The 20,000-nt window shown below is 46.1% G+C and overlaps 1 pseudogene; it reads right to left on the bottom strand.

Annotated features, from left to right (window-relative positions):
• The window catches only part of LOC149439140 (homeobox protein MOX-2 pseudogene), a 779-nt pseudogene extending 142 nt beyond the window's left edge, over positions 1–637 (bottom strand).
• Positions 638–20,000: the final 19,363 nt, after the last annotated feature.

Here is a 20,000-nt window from a genome sequence, read left to right as displayed (position 1 = left end):
GGGGCTGTTTCCTAGTTCTGGGGGTCCCGAATCCTGCTGGAGGCAGAGGCTATGCCTGGGGGAGGCCAGAGGAGAAGACATTTGAGGAATGTGCCAGTTGGATTGCAAGCTCTGGTGCTGCTGCTGCTGGTGGTGATGATGGTGGTGGTGGTGATGGTGGCCTCGGTGATGCTGGCTACCGAACATGCCCTCCTCATTGGGGTAGCCGGCGATGATGCAAGACGAAGAAGACGTGGAGAGGTCGGGGTAGGACATGTGGTCGGATCTTCCATGCAGCGCCAGGGACGACTGTGAAAAGGGGTGCAAGCCTTGCGAGGCGGCATGAGGGCTGCGCAGGCAGCCGAACAACGTGTGTTCCATGGCATGCGAAGTTCCAACTGTTGCGAGACGGGAGAGTTAGCGAAAAGGATTAAACTCCACACGGCTGTCACTTTTCACTGTAAAATGATATAGGCTTTTTTTTTTTTCCTCTCCCTTCCTCCAAATAATACCGGGAGCACCGATCAGATAATCCAGGTCTTCTCGTCAGTGGTGGCCACTCTCCTAGGCTTGAACCTTCTACACTGACCCAAATGAGCTGCTCTCTGTGAGCTACTCAGATGTCAAGAGTAGGAGAGGTTAAAGGCAGCAGAAGGTGGTCCCATGAAGCTGCTTTAAGGGGGAAACAGCTCGCAGAGGATATAAATAGTGTGTAATGTGAGCCGGGGGCTGGCTTAGCAACACAGTACTGACCACAAACTCTCTCCAAAACTTTAGGAGGGCTGTGTGTACAATGCTGCAGCATCACCAGCTCCCCATAAGACCAAGCCGGAGACACGGCAACACCGAGCTTACCTTCCACCAAGTCCTACCATGACCCTGGACAAGTCAAAGTCACCGGAGGCAAGGAGATCTGCTGACATGGGATCTGACGCAGGGGGCCTGTGCTTCATGGATGCCTATACCTCATGTGCATTTTTGAATCATTATACCTAAAAGAAAATAAAAGTAGTTAGTAAGTAAGTAAAAGAAAATAAAAGTAGTTAGTAAGTAAGTAAAAGAAAATAAAAGTAGTAAGGGCAGATTGCTTTAATCATGGAGTGATCCTTTAATTTTCCTTCTGAATGATACATCTTAAAGGACTGTCATGCTCATTGTGGAATTTAAAGAAGAACTCCAGGTATAGATATTTTATTTAAAATTATATTGGACCAATGTAACTATGTATATACCATACCTGGCTGATGCCCCTGGAAACTGAAAATTACTGTAGTAGATGCCGCTATTCCAGTAAACTCCACCACCGGCCAGGTCCCTGCCACAGCGGATGCACTGCTGTATTCTAGTTGGCTAATTGGCACGGGCAGCGTTCAGAGAATGCTTTACATTTTCTAAATGAATGCAAAGCATTCGCTGATTGGATGAGGTGGAAAGGCTAAACGGTGATATCATACTCTCCCCCTCATCCAATAATAGAATCCTTTGCATTGATTCAGAAAAAGTAAAGCATTCTCTGAAGGATGCCCATGCCAAGCAGCCAACCTCCTTTGTTCACAATGTAACAGAGAAGCCTCTTGGCCCGGGATCCCGAAAGCTAGGGGAGATCACTGGAGTAATGGTGTAGTATTGGTGCCTATAGCAGTGATTTCCAGCTGCCATGGGGATCCCACAGGTATGGTACATACTACACATAGTGACATTGGTCCTAGCTGGACCAACGTAATTATGTATACCAATATTCCTGAACCCTTTCATCCCAGAGGAACACTTGAAATAATTTTCAGGTCTTAGGGAACTACTGGTAAGATTGGTCTATCATGGGTCATTGAGAAAATGCCCCATACATTGGTGGTGGTAGGAGGGAAGAATGTACCCCTACAGGGGTGGCCAGAATGACACCTTTGTAGTTATTCTGCTGGTTCTGCCAATTGGCACTGAACCTGGAACTATGCAGGAACCATTTGATGTGGATGGGGGGAGGGTGCAGATAGGCACAGCTCAAGGAATCTCTAGCTATCTTTGGAGGAACCCTTGAAATAATTTTCTCAGGGAACCCCTGGTAACATTAGTCTATCAAAGGTCATTGGGAAAATGCCCCTTACATTGGTAGTGGTAGGAGGAAAGAATGCCCCTCTTACAGGGGTGGCCAGAATTACACATTTGCAGGTACTCTGTTGGAGTTGGACCTGGAACTATGCAGACAACATCACATGGGGGTTCAGTTAGGCACAGCTGAAGGAATCCCTAGCTATCCTTAGATGAACTAATTTTCTCAGGGAACCCCAGGTAACATTAGTCTATCACGGATCTTTGGGGAAATGCCCCTTACATTGGTGGTGGTAGGAGGGAAGAATGTACCCCTACAGGGGTGGCCAGAATGACACCTTTGCAGTTATTCTGCTGGTTCTGCCAATTGGCATTGAACTTGGAACTATGCGGGAACCATTTGATGGGGATGGGGGGAGGGGGAAGTTAGGCAGAGCTCAAGGAATCCCTAGCTATCTTTGGAAGAACCCTTGAAATAATTTTCACAGGGAACCACTGGCAAGATTAGTCTATCAAGGGTCAATGGGAAAATGCCCCTTGCATTGGTGCTGGTAGGAGGCAAGAATGGACATGGACCTGGAACTATGCAGACACCATCAGATGGGGGGTCAGTTAGACACAGCTCAGGGAATCTCTAGCTATCCTTGGAGGAACCCTTGAAATATTTTTCTCAGGGAACCCCTGGTAAGATTGATCTATCAAGGGTCATTGGAAAAATGCCTCTTACATTGGTGGTGGTAGGAGGGAAGAATGTCCCCTTACAGGGGTGGCCAGAATGTCACCTTTGCAGGTATCCTGCTGGTTCTACCAATTGGCATTGAACCTGGAACTATACAGGAACCATTAGATGGGGATGGGGGGGTTCAGTTATGCACAGTTCAAGGAATCCCTAGCTATCCTTCGAGGAACCTTTGAAATAATTTTCTCAGGGAACCCCTGGTAACATTAGTCTATCACGGGTCTTTGGGGAAATGCCCCTTAGAAGAATGCCGCCCCCCACAGGAGTGGCCAGAATGACACCTTTTTCAGGTATTCTGCTGCTGTTGGACCTGTAACTATGCAGACATCATCAGATGGGGGGTCGGTTAGTTAGCCACAACTCAAGGAATCCCTAGCTACTCTTGGAGGAACTCTGGTGGAGAATGGCCAATGTATACAATATCTGTTCTGTCTCTCCAATCTAAGCATTGATAGTGTGATCTCTGTAACTTACAGTTGTGGTGAGATAGCGATAACTCCAACCTCAGTTGGATACCACAGTCAGTGACTCAATCGATAAGACATCTTGCAGATCTTGTGAAGTTTATTCCATAAACTGAGAGAATCTTACAACAATGAACATTTGATAGGTCAAAAGATCATAATGTTTCCTGCTCCATGACATGAGGCTTGCTGCAATGCCTTACTGGGAAAAGAGGCGGGATATCTATACAGCATTAACTAAACCAGAGGAAAGGGAGGAGCAGAGACAAGATATAGAAAACACTTAAAGGCATATGACAGTCATGTGAAACATGACAATATCCAATCCTGGAATCCCTCTTTAAATTCTCCTTTACCCAGATTTCGGTTAGCTTCATGCAATAAATTATTATACGGTAACTGAAAGGCGGAAGGATTCTGCCAGTAAAAGCTGTTGTGAATTTTTTTCAAAGCATGATACTCAATCTCTGGAGGTGCAACAAACTATATTAACCGCTGCGTCAGCCTGAGCTAGGTCACCGCGCAGATCATAAGAAATCAGATGCAGATGTTTGAGACAAATGATCCCGCCATAAATTATTTCATATTAAAAAAACACTCTAGTGAACTAACAGAGGACACGTATGTATCATAACTGGAGCTACGAAATGAGTTAAGGAGGATTATTCCCAAAAGTCAAGATTTCGGTCTTGTTTGAAAGGTGTAATCTGATTGGTTTATATCAGCGGTCACTAAATGGTGGACCCCGGTCAGAGAACGGCCCCAGCAGCACTCCCTTCTGGAGCGCCAGCCCGCACTGACAGATCCGCCACTGAGCAGGGTGGTCATCATGGCAACATGACATCACATGTGCACCCCGCCCCTTGCAGCTTACTGTCTCTCCGGCTCCCTGTCTGTACACAAGTATCCAGCAAGGATCCCGGAACAGCTCCTGTCTGCCCTCAAGGTAGGGTGTAGTCTTACAGGGGCACTCTGATGGGCAGATGTTATGTTAAGGGGCACTCTGATGGGCACATTGAAGGTTAAGGGGCACTCTGATGGGCACATGTTATGTTAAGGGGCACTCTGATGGGCACATGTTATGTTAAGGGGCACTCTGATGGACACATGTTATGTTAAGGGGCACTCTGATGGGCACATTGAAGGTTAAGGGGCACTCTGATGGGCACATGTTATGTTAAGGGGCACTCTGATGGGCACATTGAAGGTTAAGGTGCACTCTGATGGGCACAACATAGAATGTGCCCATCAGAGTGCCCCTTAACATAGAATGTGCCCATCAGAGTGCCCCTTAACATAACATGTGCCCATCAGAGTGCCCCTTAACCTTCAATGTGCCCATCAGAGTGCCCCTTAACATAGAATGTGCCCATCAGAGTGCCCCTTATTTTACGTTTTGGGGCACTCTGATGGGCACATTTTATGTTGAGGGGGCACAAATGGGCACATACTGTGGGGGGCACTCTGATGGGCATCTTTTATGTTAAGAAGGCACTCTGATGGACACATGTTATGTTAAGGGGCACTCTGATGGACACATGTTATGTTAAGGGGCACTCTGATGGGCACATTTTACGTTAAGGGGCACTCTGATGGGCACATGTTATGGGGCACTCTGATGGCACATGTTATGTTAAGGGGGCACTCTGATGGGCACATGTTATGTTATGGGGCACTCTGATGGGCACATGTTATGTTATGGGGCACTATGATGGTCATATTTTATGTTAAGAGGCACTCTGATGTGCACGTTATGTTAAGGGGGCACTCTGATGGGCACATGTTATGTTAAGGGGGCACAAATGGGCACATACTGTGGAAGGAGGCACTCTGATGGGCACATGTGATGGAAAGGGGCACTCTGATGGGGAATATTATGGAAGGTGGCAATGTGATGGCGACACCTAATGTAAGGGGGCACACTGATGGGCACACCCTATTCGAACCTCGGCCAGAAGAAATTTTTAGTGACTGGACCTCCTTGAGTTTTAATTCAGTACCCCGGTTTATATGGACAACGCCACCTTGGCCAAAGTCTTCTTTATTCCAGTGTTTATAAATTCGGCCATTGTCTCCAAATTGAAAATGGCTTTCAGCCCTCCCTTTATAACCAGCTGTCTGAAGGGAACATTTACATAGGCACAGATTCCCATGGCCCATTAGTTGTTGGGGTTCCCTACTCTCCCCTGCAGCCGCCACTGGTTGACACAGTAGAGTCGGATCACATGACCGGACTAGAGTGGGCTGACAATAGGTAAGTATATGCACCTTTCTTACATGGGTCAGACAGCATAGGTGTCAGGAAGGGGGAAGGAAAAGTATTAAGGCTCGTTAGGTTTATAGACTTACCCCCCCCCCTCCCCCCGGGTGATCTCTGTACATTGCAGGGATTTTAACTTTGTTTCAGATTCCTACCTTTTGTTATTCTGAAGAAATAGCTGTTTGATCCTCTGTGTCCATGTGGAAAATGAATTTCATGGGAGTGGTGTCATAATTATCAATCAGCTGCTGCACCTGCAGGGCTATAATGAGGAAAATTGCAGGGTCTGCATCCCTTTAGACATGATTTCCTATTGAGAGTATCTTACCGAAAATGACATATTTGTTGCAGGGGATGCCCAAAATCTGACTTGTATCTTAGTGCAGACTTCTGGAAAAATCAGTGAGCTGATCACACAAGCAGGAAATTACATTTTCAGGGTGTGTTCTGTACACAGTCACGCCTTCAGGTCGCCATATTGCATTTTACAGAGAATTACAGCGCTGCAGAATGAAAAGAAAAAGTTATTTTTAACCATTTCCTGACTGCACTATACCCAAAAGGCGGCTACAGCGCGTTTGTCCAGTTCTGGGAGGGCGTCTACAGACTACAAACTATGAACCCTGTGTGCCCCCTGGGGCATGCACCCTGCATGATCTGTGATCACAGATCACAGTAAAGGGTTAATCACAGTAGCCCTTTATCATGTGATCAGCTGTGTCCAATCACAGCTAATCACAATGTAAACAGACTGCCCAATTATTAGCAGTCCTTTCTTCACATGCTGTCAAAGCATGAAGAGAGGAGCAGGTAACCAGCAGTCCTGACAGAGAACATTTACATTTATAATCAGTGCAGTCCCATCAGTGCTGCCTATCAGTGTCCATCAGTGCTGCCTATCAGTGCACATGACTCCCACCAATCAGTGCCCATCAGTGCTGTTTATCAGTGCCTCCTCATCAGGGCCTCCTCATCAGTGCCCACCAGTGTCCATCAGTGCAGCCTCATCAGTGCCCATCCGTGCAGCCTCATCAGTGTCCATCAGTGCAGCCTCATCAGTGTCCATCAGTGCAGCCTCATCAGTGCCCATCAGTGCAGCCTCATCAGTGCAGCCTCATCAGTGCCCATCAGTGCAGCCTCATCAGTGTCCATCAGTGCAGCCTCATTAGTGCCCATCAGTGCAGCCTCATCAGTGCCCATCAGTGCATCCTCATCAGTGTCCATCAGTGCAGCCTCATCAGTGTCCATCAGTGCAGCCTCATCAGTGTCCATCAGTGCAGCCTCATCAGTGCCCATCAGTGCATCCTCATCAGTGTCCATCAGTGCAGCCTCATCAGTGTCCATCAGTGCATTCTCATCAGTGCCCATCCGTGCAGCCTCATCAGTGTCCATCAGTGCCGATCAGTGCCGCCTCATCAGTGTCCATCAGTGCAGCCTCATCAGTGTCCATCAGTGCCGATCAGTGCCGCCTCATCAGTGTCCATCAGTGCCGATCAGTGCCGCCTCATCAGTGTCCATCAGTGCAGCCTCATCAGTGCCCATCAGTGCATCCTCATCAGTGTCCATCAGTGCAGCCTCATCGGTGCCCATCAGTGCCGCCTCATCAGCCCAAATCAGTGAAGGAGAAAAATTACTTATTTGCAAAAACATAACATAAACATTTTCTTCAACATTTCAGTCTTTTTTGGTTAGTTTAGGAAAAGAAAAACCCAATGGTGATGAACCAAAAGAAAGCTCCATCTGTCTCAAAAAAATTATAAAAAATTCATATGGGTACAGTGTTGCATGACCGTGCAATTGTCAGCGCTGAAAGCTGAAAATTGGCCTGGGCAGGAAGGGGGTAAAAGTGTCCGGTATTGAAGTGATTAATAAAAATTGTTTTTAATTTGCAATTTTTTTCCCATGAAAGTGGAGTTAATCTTTAAGAGGAAATTCCACTTTAATGCAAACATTCATGCGATATTTAACTCTTAGTGAATTGACCTCGGAGACACAACAAGAAGACGGTGCAGGTTTTTTCCACAGTCAGGGGAAACCTCCTCTTACATTGGAGAATGCTTCTCACCACCAGTAGTAAGATGGTAATATAAACATCATTCAGTGTAGCTCGGGGTGTGGTTTCCACCATCCCTGTTTCCATAATAGAAAAAATTGCACCTTACATTTTTTGGGATGTTTAAGGTAACCTTGGAATATATACAGAACAACCAATTATTTAAAAGATTAACATTTTATCTGAACAGATTGTCTGACAGATTAGTACGTATCAAATGAACAATACATATTTAAACAATAAAAAATATGCCTCCAGGGTGAACCTTTACAGCCTCCAAGGTGCCCCTTACATCCCCAAGAGTACTAAGGGGACACTCTGGAGGCACTAAGGGAGCACTCTGGAGGAGGATGTAAGGGGGCACTCTGGAGAATGTAAAGGGGCACCCTGGGAGTATGAAGGGAGCACTCTGAAGGAGGCTGTAAGGGGGCACTCTAAAGGAGGATGCAAGGGGCACTCTGAAGGATGTACTGTAAAGGGGCACTCTGAAGGAAGACGTAAGGGTCACTCTGGAGGACGTAAAGGGACACTCTGAAGGAGGATGTAAGGGGCATTCTGCAGGATGTGGGGGTACTCTGAAGGAAGACGTAAGCATCACTCTGGAAGATGTAAAGGGGCACTCTGGAGGATGTACTGTAAAGGGGCGCTCTGAAGGAAGATGTAAGGGTCACTCTGGAGGACGTAAAGGGACACTGAAGGAGGATGTAAGGGGCATTCTGCAGGATGTGGGGGGTACTCTGAAGGAAGACGTAAGGGTCACTCTGGAAGATGTAAAGGAGCACTCTGAAGGAGGATGTAAGGGGCATTCTGCAGGATGTGGGGGTACTCTGAAGGAAGACGTAAGGGTCACTCTGGAAGATGTAAAGGGGCACTCTGAAGGAGGATGTAAGGGTCATTCTGGAGGATGTGGGGGTAATCTGAAGGAGGATGTAAGGGGGCACTCTGGAGGATGTACAAGGGCACCCTGGATGCATGAAGGGAGCACTCGGAAGGAGGATGTAAGGGGGCATTCTGAAGGAGGATACAAGGGGCACTCTGAAGGAGGATGTAAGGGGCACACTGGAAGATGTAAAGGGCCACTCTGAAGGAGGATGTAAGGGGCACACTGGAAGATGTAAAGGGACACTCTGAAGGAGGATGTAAGGGGCACACTGGAAGATGTAAAGGGGCACTCTGAAGGAGGATGTAAGGGTCATTCTGGAGGATGTGGGGGTAATCTGAAGGAGGATGTAAGGGGGCACTCTGGAGGATGTAAAAGGGCACCCTGGATGCATGAAGGGAGCACTCTGAAGGAGGCTGCAAGGGGCACTCTGAAGGAAGATGCAAGGGGCACTCTGGAGGATGTACTGTAAAGGGGTACTCTGAAAAAGGATGTAAGGGGTGTTCTGGAAGATGTAAAGGGGCACTCTGAAGGAAGACGTAAGGGTCACTCTGGAAGATGTAAAGGAGCACTCTGAAGGAGGATGTAAGGGTCATTCTGGAGGATGTGGGGGTAATCTGAAGGAGGATGTAAGGGGGCACTCTGGAGGATGTAAAAGGGCACCCTGGATGCATGAAGGGAGCACTCTGAAGGAGGCTGCAAGGGGCACTCTGAAGGAAGATGCAAGGGGCACTCTGGAGGATGTACTGTAAAGGGGTACTCTGAAAAAGGATGTAAGGGGTGTTCTGGAAGATGTAAAGGGGCACTCTGAAGGAAGACGTAAGGGTCACTCTGGAAGATGTAAAGGAGCACTCTGAAGGAGGATGTAAGGGGCATTCTGCAGGATGTGGGGGTACTCTGAAGGAAGACGTAAGGGTCACTCTGGAAGATGTAAAGGGGCACTCTGAAGGAGGATGTAAGGGTCATTCTGGAGGATGTGGGGGTAATCTGAAGGAGGATGTAAGGGGGCACTCTGGAGGATGTAAAAGGGCACCCTGGATGCATGAAGGGAGCACTCTGAAGGAGGCTGCAAGGGGCACTCTGAAGGAAGATGCAAGGGGCACTCTGGAGGATGTACTGTAAAGGGGTACTCTGAAAAAGGATGTAAGGGGTGTTCTGGAAGATGTAAAGGGGCACTCTGAAGGAAGACGTAAGGGTCACTCTGGAAGATGTAAAGGAGCACTCTGAAGGAGGATGTAAGGGGCATTCTGCAGGATGTGGGGGTACTCTGAAGGAAGACGTAAGGGTCACTCTGGAAGATGTAAAGGGGCACTCTGAAGGAGGATGTAAGGGTCATTCTGGAGGATGTGGGGGTAATCTGAAGGAGGATGTAAGGGGGCACTCTGGAGGATGTAAAAGGGCACCCTGGATGCATGAAGGGAGCACTCTGAAGGAGGCTGCAAGGGGGTACTCTGAAGGAGGATGCAAGGGGCACTCTGGAGGATGTACTGTAAAGGGGTACTCTGAAGGAGGATGTAAGGGGTGTTCTGGAAGATGTAAAGGGGCACTCTGAAGGAGGATGTAAGGGGCACACTGGAAGATGTAAAGGGGCACTCTGAAGGAGGATGTAAGGGGCACACTGGAAGATGTAAAGGGGCACTCTGAAGGAGGATGTAAGGGGCACACTGGAAGATGTAAAGGGACACTCTGAAGGAGGATGTAAGGGGAATTCTGCAGGATGTGGGGGTTATCTGAAGGAGGATGTAAGGGGGCACTCTGGTAGATGTAAGGAGGTACTAAGTTAGTACCCTTAGATTCTCCAGAGTGCCCCCTAAATCCTCCAGAGTGCCCCCTTTCATCCTCCAAAGTGTCCCTTTAGCACTAAAAGTCCACGGCTTAGGCAGCGCAAATTACTTGCCTTGCCCTGGGCGCTGACAACCCACGCTGCTCCACTGGGAGGCCGTTCACATATACGCAGTGTGAATCCGATGCAATTTTGAAAGGGGTCCTGTGTGAGTTGAGGGTGGTGCGGTGTGATTTTTAGCCCCATAGACTTGGATGGTAACCGCATGCGAAACGCTTATCTCTCCTTTAGTAACACGATCTCAATGCATTTTCTGCACGTTTTTGCAGACAGAGACAGAGAGGAGAATATCACAGGCGTATCCAAATTGAATCATGAACACTGCTGAACAGATTCAGCTCGGCCCGCATCAGTGTGAACCGAGGATCGATGTCATTTTTTAATGCAAGCAGTGAAAGAGTCTGAATGAAACCTAATATCAGCCTGTTGTAGTCACTGTACAGCAGAGCTCAGACTAGGAGAGGGAGAAGCAGCACAAGAAGCCAATCAGTTGTTCTGTGGTGCCCATGTGTTACCAAGGGGTTATTCTCATAGGAGGAGAGAGCAGAGTGACAGAGAGATGAGCTCATCAGTTTGCAGGGGAAGGACAAGACCTGAAGGTATTATTTACCTGCAGCAGAGAAAAATCTAGTCTCTTGTCCAGTCAGATAGGGCAGAGCTGTGTAAATATCAGGCATGGATGGACAGAAATACAAATCCTCTGGCAGGTAAAGCGCCTCCTGTATATGTAATTCTTCTGTGTATTCAGCGGATTTCCTGCACTTCAGTTTTTAGTGGCTCAGCACAGTTATCACACACATTACAGGCAAGATAAAATATTATCCAGCTTGTTCAGCCACTTAAAAATCAATTTTTTTTGATTGAATCAGATTTTAGGTGATCAGACACCCCAACATTTCTGTACAAAAGCGGCAATAAACCCAAATTCAAAATGTAATATATTGCAGCTTACCAATCATTAGATGTGGCGGCTGCATTCGTTTTCTTTTTTAGGGTTTTATTCAAACTGTTTTCACCTGGTGATCTGTCCAATAACACTCCTCCTGTATTAGAGCGCCCCCACTCTGGATGAAGGAGCACAGAAGGCACAGCAGACAGCAGCATTGTCAGTCTGGGGGGAGGGGAGCATTAGATGGACTAGCAGATTTAGATACACTAACAAATTGAAGCCAAACACCAGCTCACACAGCAAGGCCCGGTTCACATGGTTCTGTATGTCTGTTTTTCGTCTGTCCTCTGAAAAACAGATCCCCATGCATTTCTATGGACTAGCAGATATAAATGGATGATCATCTGTTCACATCCGTTAATGTCCGCAACCGTTAACATCCGTTTTTTTTAACGGAAGAAAACCCTATTTTTCTTCCATTAAAAAAAACCAAACAGACGAAAACGGATGTAAAAGGACAAAAATGGATGTAAACAGATGTAAATGGATCAAAAACGGATGTAAACCGATGAAAAAACGGATGAAAAAACAGATGAAAAATGGATGTAAACGGATAGTTCACACCAGTGCTTGCAGTTCCAGTGCATTCTGGATGCAGAAAAAAATAGAACAGGCTGCATTTTTCCTGCACAGAACTGTACTGGAATGCGGATAAAATGCACCAAAAACGCACTGGAATGCACATGTCCCTATTTAAATTGAAGAAAAAGAGGGGGGAAAAATAAACTGGAATGCATAAAAAAAGCTTTAAAAACACACCGGAACGCGTAAGTAAAAAATCAAAAACACAACAAAACACGTAAAAAAAGCACCAAAACCACACCGAAATGCGTAAAAACCGCACATGCCAAAAACGCATCTGGACTGCGTTTTGATAGTGTGAACTGGCCCTAAAAGTCAGCAGCTACAGTTTTGTAGCTGCTGACTTTTATTTTTTTTTTAAATGCGACTGGAGCTCTACTTTAACCTCTTCACGCCAGCCGAACGCAAATGTGCGGCCTCCCGGCATCTGGGCCTAGACGCCGAGCGGCCGCACATTTGCGTTCTATTAAAAAAAACATATGTGCTGAGAGCGTGCTCCCAGCACACATGTCCGGTACTCACGGAAAGGTCCTGATCTCCTCTTTCGATTGGGACCTTCCGCGATCATGTGATGTATTTCCTTTTTCTTCTTACACTGTCTTTATGGGATGAAGACGGTCACTTGTCTCTAGGCCTCATGTTCTGCTCGCTCCCAGGAACACATTACCATGTTTTCACCTGCAAATACCGTTTCTTCAATCATCTGCTACATCTTGTTGTCTGCTGTACTGCTGCATTCCATAAAGATCACCTTGGATGAGCAAAAAAGGTATTTGGTGAGTTCAGCTATCTAATGGAGACTGTCTGCGGTGATTGCATCTGCTTATACTGGCCAGGCAGAGATCTCAGCAAGGGATAAGCCACTAATACAAGAGTTAGAGTCAGAATAATGCTCCTTGCAGCAAGTGACTCTGCTAATATCACCTAAGCAGCAGTGACTCAGAAGCTCAGCTCCCCCTCCCAGCAGTCACTCAGAAGCTCAGCTCCCCCTCCCAGCAGTGACTCAGAAGCTCAGCTCCCCCTCCCAGCAGTGACTCAGAAGCTCAGCTCAACCTCCCAGCAGTGACTCAGAAGCTCAGCTCCCTCTACCAGCAGTGACTAAGAAGCTCAGCTCCCCCTCCCAGCAGTGACTCAGAAGCTCAGCTCCCCCTCCCAGCAGTGACTCAGAAGCTCAGCTCCCCCTCCCAACAGTGATTTAGCAGCTCAGCACCCTCTCCCAGCAGTGATTTAGCAGCTCAGCACCCCCTCCCAGCAGCCACTCAGAAGCTCATCTCCCCCTCCCAGCAGTGACTGAGAAGCTCAGCTCCCTCTCCCAGCAGTGACTGAGAAGCTCAGCACCTTCTCCCAGCAGTGACTCAGAAGCTCAGGTCCACCTCCCAGCAGTGACTCAGAAGCTCAGCTCCACCTCCCAGCAGTGACTCAGAAGCTCAGCTCCACCTCCCAGCAGTGATTTAGCAGCTCAGCACCCTCTTCCAGCAGTGACTCAGAAGTTCTACTTACCCCTCCTAGTAGTGATTTAATAGCTCAACTCCCCTTTCCACCAGTGACTTAGAAGCTCAGCACCCTCTCCCTGCAGTGATTTAGCAGCTCAGCGCCCTCTCCCAGCCGTGATTTAGCAGCTCAGCACCCTCTCCCAGCCGTGATTTAGCAGCTCAGCACCCTCTCCCAGAAGTTCTTGAATAACTCAGCTCCCCCCACCCAGCAGTGGTTTAGTAGCTCAGAACCCCCTCCCTCCCCCAGCAGTGGTTTGGTAGCTCAGTTCCCTCTCTCAGCAGTGTCTCAGGAGCTCAGCTCTACCCGCTCCCTCTCCCAGCAGTGATGCAGCAGACTTCCAACCCTCTCTAAACATATGGAGGAACTCTGGGTGGGGGAGCAGGTAATGTGTGCTACCATGACAACAATCTGAATGACTTCAAAGCATCTGCAGTGAACTTTGACAATAAAAGCAGTATTAAACCCAAAAGCAAACAGGTATTAAAATTATTGCAGCTTACCAATTCTTAGATGTGACAGCCGCATTCGTTTTCTTTTTTAGGCTTTCTTTCTTCTATTTTCATCTGGTGATCCGGCCAGTCAATCTGTTGTTTTTCAAGAGAACAAGCTCTCCAGCAGAATGTATCAGTTACAGAGAGGAGAAAAACCATTTACCACTGACAGGGGTCCTTCCCATCATCACCTTTATTTATGTAAAACCTTTATCCCAGAAGGAAATAAAAACGGTTTGCCATAACTGATTATAAAGTGTTAACTGGAGTTTGGCTTCAATGTGTTAGTGTATTTAAATCTGCTAGTACCTCCCCCCATCCCCTCCCCCCAGATTAACAATGCTGCTGTACAAATGTGCCCCCTGTGCTCCTTCATCCAGAGCTCGGGCGCTCTAATACATTAGGTGTGTTACTGGCTAGATCACCAGGTGAAAAGTGAAGGAAAAAAAAAAAAAAAAAAGAAAACTAATGCAGCTGTCACATCTAATGATTTGTAAGTTGCAATATATTACATTTTGAATTTGGGTTTATTGCCGATTTTGTACAGAAATGTTGGGGTGTCTGATCACCTAAAATGTGATTCAATCAAAAAAATGTCATTTTTAGGTGGCTGAACAAGCTGGATAATATTTTATCTTGCCTGTAATGTGTGTGATAACTGTGCTGCGCCACTAAAAAGGTCTTTAGCTATTGGCTCTGCAGACAGTTGGCGACTTCTGCGCACTGTGCGCTTCAGCATGCGCTGACCCCGCTCTGTCATGTGACGTGGCCTACCACTTGGTGGCTGAGTTGCTGTTCCCAGTTACTTCCACTTTGTTATAATCCCACTAACAGTTGAGCGTGGAATATTTAGTAGCCAGGAAATGTCACGGATGGACTTATTGCACAGGTGACAACCTATCACGGGACCACGCTTGGAGTCACTGAGCTCCTGAGAGCGACCCATTCTTTCACCAATGTTTGTAGAAGCAGTCTGAATGCCTAGGGGATGATTGTATACACCTGTGTCCATGGAGGGGATTGGAACACCTGAATCACATGATATGGAGGGCGGGGCCAATACTTTTGGCAATATAGTGTGTGTATGTTAAGAAGAGACTTTAAACATATCTTTAGTGGGTGAGACAGACAATAGTAACCAGGGCCACATCTAGCCTATCTGATCTGGGGGTGCAGTAAAAAAGTCAGGGGCCATAATGTCAATAGTGTGACAGAGATGCATAGAACCTGTATTCCCTGTTCACTCGGCACGCTTCTGTACCACGGAGTCACAACCCGAAAGTAACATCTGAGAGATAGTGCAGAGGCGGAAGGGGGGGGGGGGTGAATAGAGAGCACTAGTATGTATTATGATGATTAAAGAGAACCTGTGCCCCTTATATCAGGTGTCCCCATCAGAGTCCCTCCTTACATCAGGAATCCTCCTTAAAGTTTCCTCTTTACATCAAGGTACCTATAAGAGTCCCCCTTACATTAGGTGTCCTCATCAGAGTGCTCCTTACATAAACTATCCAGAGTGCCCCCTTACATCAGCTATCCTTATCAGAGTACCACTTACATTAATTGCCCCTCTCAGACTGCACCTTACATCAATTGCTTCAACAGAGTGGTTCCTTACATCAACTGTCACAATCAGAGTTCCCACTTACATCAACTATTCCCATCAGAGTTCCCCCTTACATCAACTATTCCCATCAGAGTTCCCCCTTACATCAACTATTCCCATCAGACTTCCCCCTTACATCAACTATTCCCATAAGAGTTCCCCCTTACATCAACTATTCCCATCAGAGTTCCCCCTTACATCAACTATTCATATCAGAGTTCCCCCTTACATCAACTATTACCATCAAATTCCCCCGTACATCAACTATTCCTATCAGAGTTCCCCCTTACATCAACTATTCCTATCAGAGTTCCCCCTTACATCAACTATTCCTATCAGAGTTCCCCCTTACATCAACTATTCCCATCAGAGTTCCCCCTTACATCAACTATTCCTATCAGAGTTCCCCCTTACATCAACTATTCATATCAGAGTTCCCCCTTACATCAAATATTACCATCAGAGTTCCCCCTTACATCAACTATTCCTATCAGAGTTCCCCCTTACATCAACTATTCCTATCAGAGTTCCCCCTTACATCAACTATTCATATCAGAGTTCCCCCTTACATCAAATATTACCATCAGAGTTCCCCCTTACATCAACTATTACCATCAGAGTTCCCCCTTACATCAACTATTTCCATCAGAGTTCCCCCTTACATCAACTATTCCCATCAGAGTTCCCCCTTACCAAGGGCGGACTGACCATTTGGGAAATTGGGCACTGCCCGAGGGCCTGGGGTCAGTAGGGGGCCCCATGAGATGCCCCTGGTACCTTTCATAGGCTTTTTTGGGTGTGGTTTGAGTGTGGACGAGGACACAGGGGCCCAATGATCCCTTATTGCCCGGGGGCCCCATGAGTTGTCAGTCCGCCCCTGCCCCTTACAGCAACTATTCCCATCAGAGTTCCCCCTTACATCAATTATTCCTATCAGAGTTCCCCCTTACATCAACTATTCCCATCAGAGTTCCCCCTTACATCAACTATTCCTATCAGAGTTCCCCCTTACATCAACTATTCATATCAGAGTTCCCCCTTACATCAAATATTACCATCAGAGTTCCCCCTTACATCAACTATTCCTATCAGAGTTCCCCCTTACATCAACTATTCCTATCAGAGTTCCCCCTTACATCAAATATTCCTATCAGAGTTCCCCCTTACATCAACTATTCCTATCAGAGTTCCCCCTTACATCAACTATTCCTAAAGAGTTCCCCCTTACATCAACTATTCCCATCAGAGTTCCCCCTTACATCAACTATTCCTATAGAGTTCCCCCTTACATCAACTATTACCATCAGAGTTCCCCCTTACATCAACTATTCCTATAGAGTTCCCCCTTACATCAACTATTCCCATCAGAGTTCCCCCTTACATCAACTATTCCTATCAGAGTTCCCCCTTACATCAACTATTCATATCAGAGTTCCCCCTTACATCAAATATTACCATCAGAGTTCCCCCTTACATCAACTATTCCTATCAGAGTTCCCCCTTACATCAACTATTCCTATCAGAGTTCCCCCTTACATCAAATATTCCTATCAGAGTTCCCCCTTACATCAACTATTCCTATCAGAGTTCCCCCTTACATCAACTATTCCTAAAGAGTTCCCCCTTACATCAACTATTCCCATCAGAGTTCCCCCTTACATCAACTATTCCTATAGAGTTCCCCCTTACATCAACTATTACCATCAGAGTTCCCCCTTACATCAACTATTCCTATAGAGTTCCCCCTTACATCAACTATTCCCATCAGAGTTCCCCCTTACATCAACTATTCCTATAGAGTTCCCCTTTACTTCAACTATTCCCATCAGAGTTCCCCATTACATCAACTACTCCCATCAGAGTTCCCCCTTACATCAACTATTCCTATCAGAGTTCCCCCTTACATCAACTATTCCTATCAGAGTTCCCCCATACATCAACTACTCCCATCAGAGTTCCCACGTACATCAACTATTCCTATCAGAGTTCCCCCTTACATCAACTATTTCCATCAGACTTCCCCCTTACATCAACTATTCCCATCAGAGTTCCCCCTTACCAAGGGCGGACTGACCATTTGGGAAATTGGGCACTGCCCGAGGGCCTGGGGTCAGTAGGGGGCCCCATGAGATGCCCCTGGTACCTTTCATAGGCTTTTTTGGGTGTGGTTTGAGTGTGGACGAGGACACAGGGGCCCAATGATCCCCTATTGCCCGGGGGCCCCATGACTTGTCAGTCCGCCCCTGCCCCTTACAGCAACTATTCCCATCAGAGTTCCCCCTTACATCAATTATTCCTATCAGAGTTCCCCCTTACATCAACAATTCATATCAGAGTTCCCCCTTACATCAACTATTACCATCAGAGTTCCCCCTTACATCAACTACTCCCATCAGAGTTCCCCCTTACATTAACTATTCCCATCAGAGTTCCCCCTTACATCAACTATTTCCATCAGACTTCCCCCTTACATCAACTATTCCCATCAGAGTTCCCCCTTACCAAGGGCGGACTGACCATTTGGGAAATCGGGCACTGCCCGAGGGCCTGGGGTCAGTAGGGGGCCCCATGAGATGCCTCTGGTACCTGTCATAGGCTTTTTTGGGTGTGGTTTGAGTGTGGACGAGGACACGGGGGCCCAATGATCCCCTATTGCCTGGGGGCCCCATGAGTTGTAAGTCTGCCCCTGCCCCTTACATCAACTGTCCCAATCAGAGTTCCCCCTTACATTAATTGTCCCCATCAGGTCTCATGGATCAGTTGGATGCACTCTCAAGAGATCGGGGGGGGGGAGCACAACTAAAATCTGGGGGTGCACAGCCCACCCCAGCACCCCCTAGATCCAGGCCTGATGGTAACCATCTTTAAAAATATTCATACATTTTTATTTGTATACATTAAAAGTATGTAACGAACACAATCTTTAAAAGCATAACCAAAAGTTGCCATTGGATTGTATGAACAATGGTGACTTACATTGTAGAGAGTCCCTGGAGACCTCTGATTTCAGGCCGACACATTTCTCAGGACCTTGGATCTCCAACAAAGATTGGTCACTATAATGGTATCAGATAAATACATATTGGATACCTTTTCTCTGTGGATTAACAGCAGATAAATATGACCTTTATTGAACATAATACATCTCTAAGGGTATGGAAGCGATATTATCTGTAGTATTTACTTCAATATACTTACATTTAAGCCACCCATATATATAGATATGTAGGAATGTGTATATACAGATGGTTGCACACAGTGATTGAAGGCGATTATTCATATGTACACTCACCAGCCTCTTTATTAGGTCCAACTGTTCAATTGCTCGGTAACACAAATTGCCAATCAGCCAATCACATGGCAGTACCTCAATGCATTTAGGCATCTAGACGTGGTGAAGACGACTTGCTGAAGTTCAAAACAAACATCAGAATGGGGAAGAAAGGGGGTTTAAGTGACTTTGAACGTGGCATGGTTGTTGGTGCCATACGGGCTGGTCTGAGTATTTAAAAAACTGCTGATCTACTGGGATTTTCTGGTCACCGGGAAAAATTAAGATGGCAAATCTACCCTGTGGGGACACAAACAGCAATAAAAACAGGGGTTCGAGACCTTCCACATGCTAACCAAAACTAAAATAAAAATTTGGTCTTAGATACCCTACAGTATGAAAAACCGCTTACTTAACTCTACAAGAAGAAAATGCAGTGCTCCAAAAACGTTTAAGTCCATAGAGAGATTTAAATTGTTTCTCAGACAATGCCCTGAATTTGTCAGATGAACACCTAGCCAGTACACACAATGCAATTCAAGTCCAGCAGCATCGTCATCCACACGGGCAACTTTTACACCCGAGGAGAACCAATTTGTATCCAGTACAGTGTCTGTGCAAATTTAATTTTAGGACGGAAAGTGGAGTTCTCCTTTAAAAATACGTTCCATAAATCTTACACCGGTGGTGAGCGGGGTAATTATAGCTATTGGCTACATATCCGGACAATCATAATAGTGTTGACTCACTCCCCTTCTCTTCCCTCTTGAATAATCTATACACCATATGCTTGGAGAGATCCTACGGCTAATGTAAAATTCACAGAAGGGACGTTAGAATTTTTCGCATTTTTTAAACATGTCTGTATATATATATATATATATATATATATGTATATATATATATATATATATATATATATATATATAGGTGTGTGTGTGTATTTTTTTATCACTAGCCTGAGTGTGTTCATGTGTTTTGTTTTGTTTTTACATTTGATTATATTTCAGTTATACTTCAGTTTTGGTTCATATTTGAATTGTGTCCTCTATCAACTGAACAAAAAAATATTTTTCAAATTTGGATTTTAAAAAATGTATCAAAATATATATATTTTTAAAATCTCCTTCGCCTTGTTTTACACATGTTTACAAACAGTCAATGTAAATTTTGAGTTCTAAAGAAAATAAAAGCTTCCCTTAAATATGGAAATTCAATTTTCTCGGGAGGGAAATTGCTTTTGCAGACGAAACCTACGTGCTGGTATGGCATCTGACCAACTTCCTATATGTTTAGAATGTGGAGTTTCAAAACACTACAGGAGGACCAACCCGTGTTATAGA

This window comes from Staurois parvus, unplaced genomic scaffold (assembly GCF_062004578.1).
Source record: "Staurois parvus isolate SC_StPar_1 unplaced genomic scaffold, SC_StPar_1.0 ptg001154l, whole genome shotgun sequence".
Classification (NCBI taxonomy): domain Eukaryota; kingdom Metazoa; phylum Chordata; class Amphibia; order Anura; family Ranidae; genus Staurois; species Staurois parvus.
The sequence above is the reverse complement of the archived record's forward strand: the minus strand, read 5'-3'. Positions and strand labels throughout refer to the sequence as shown.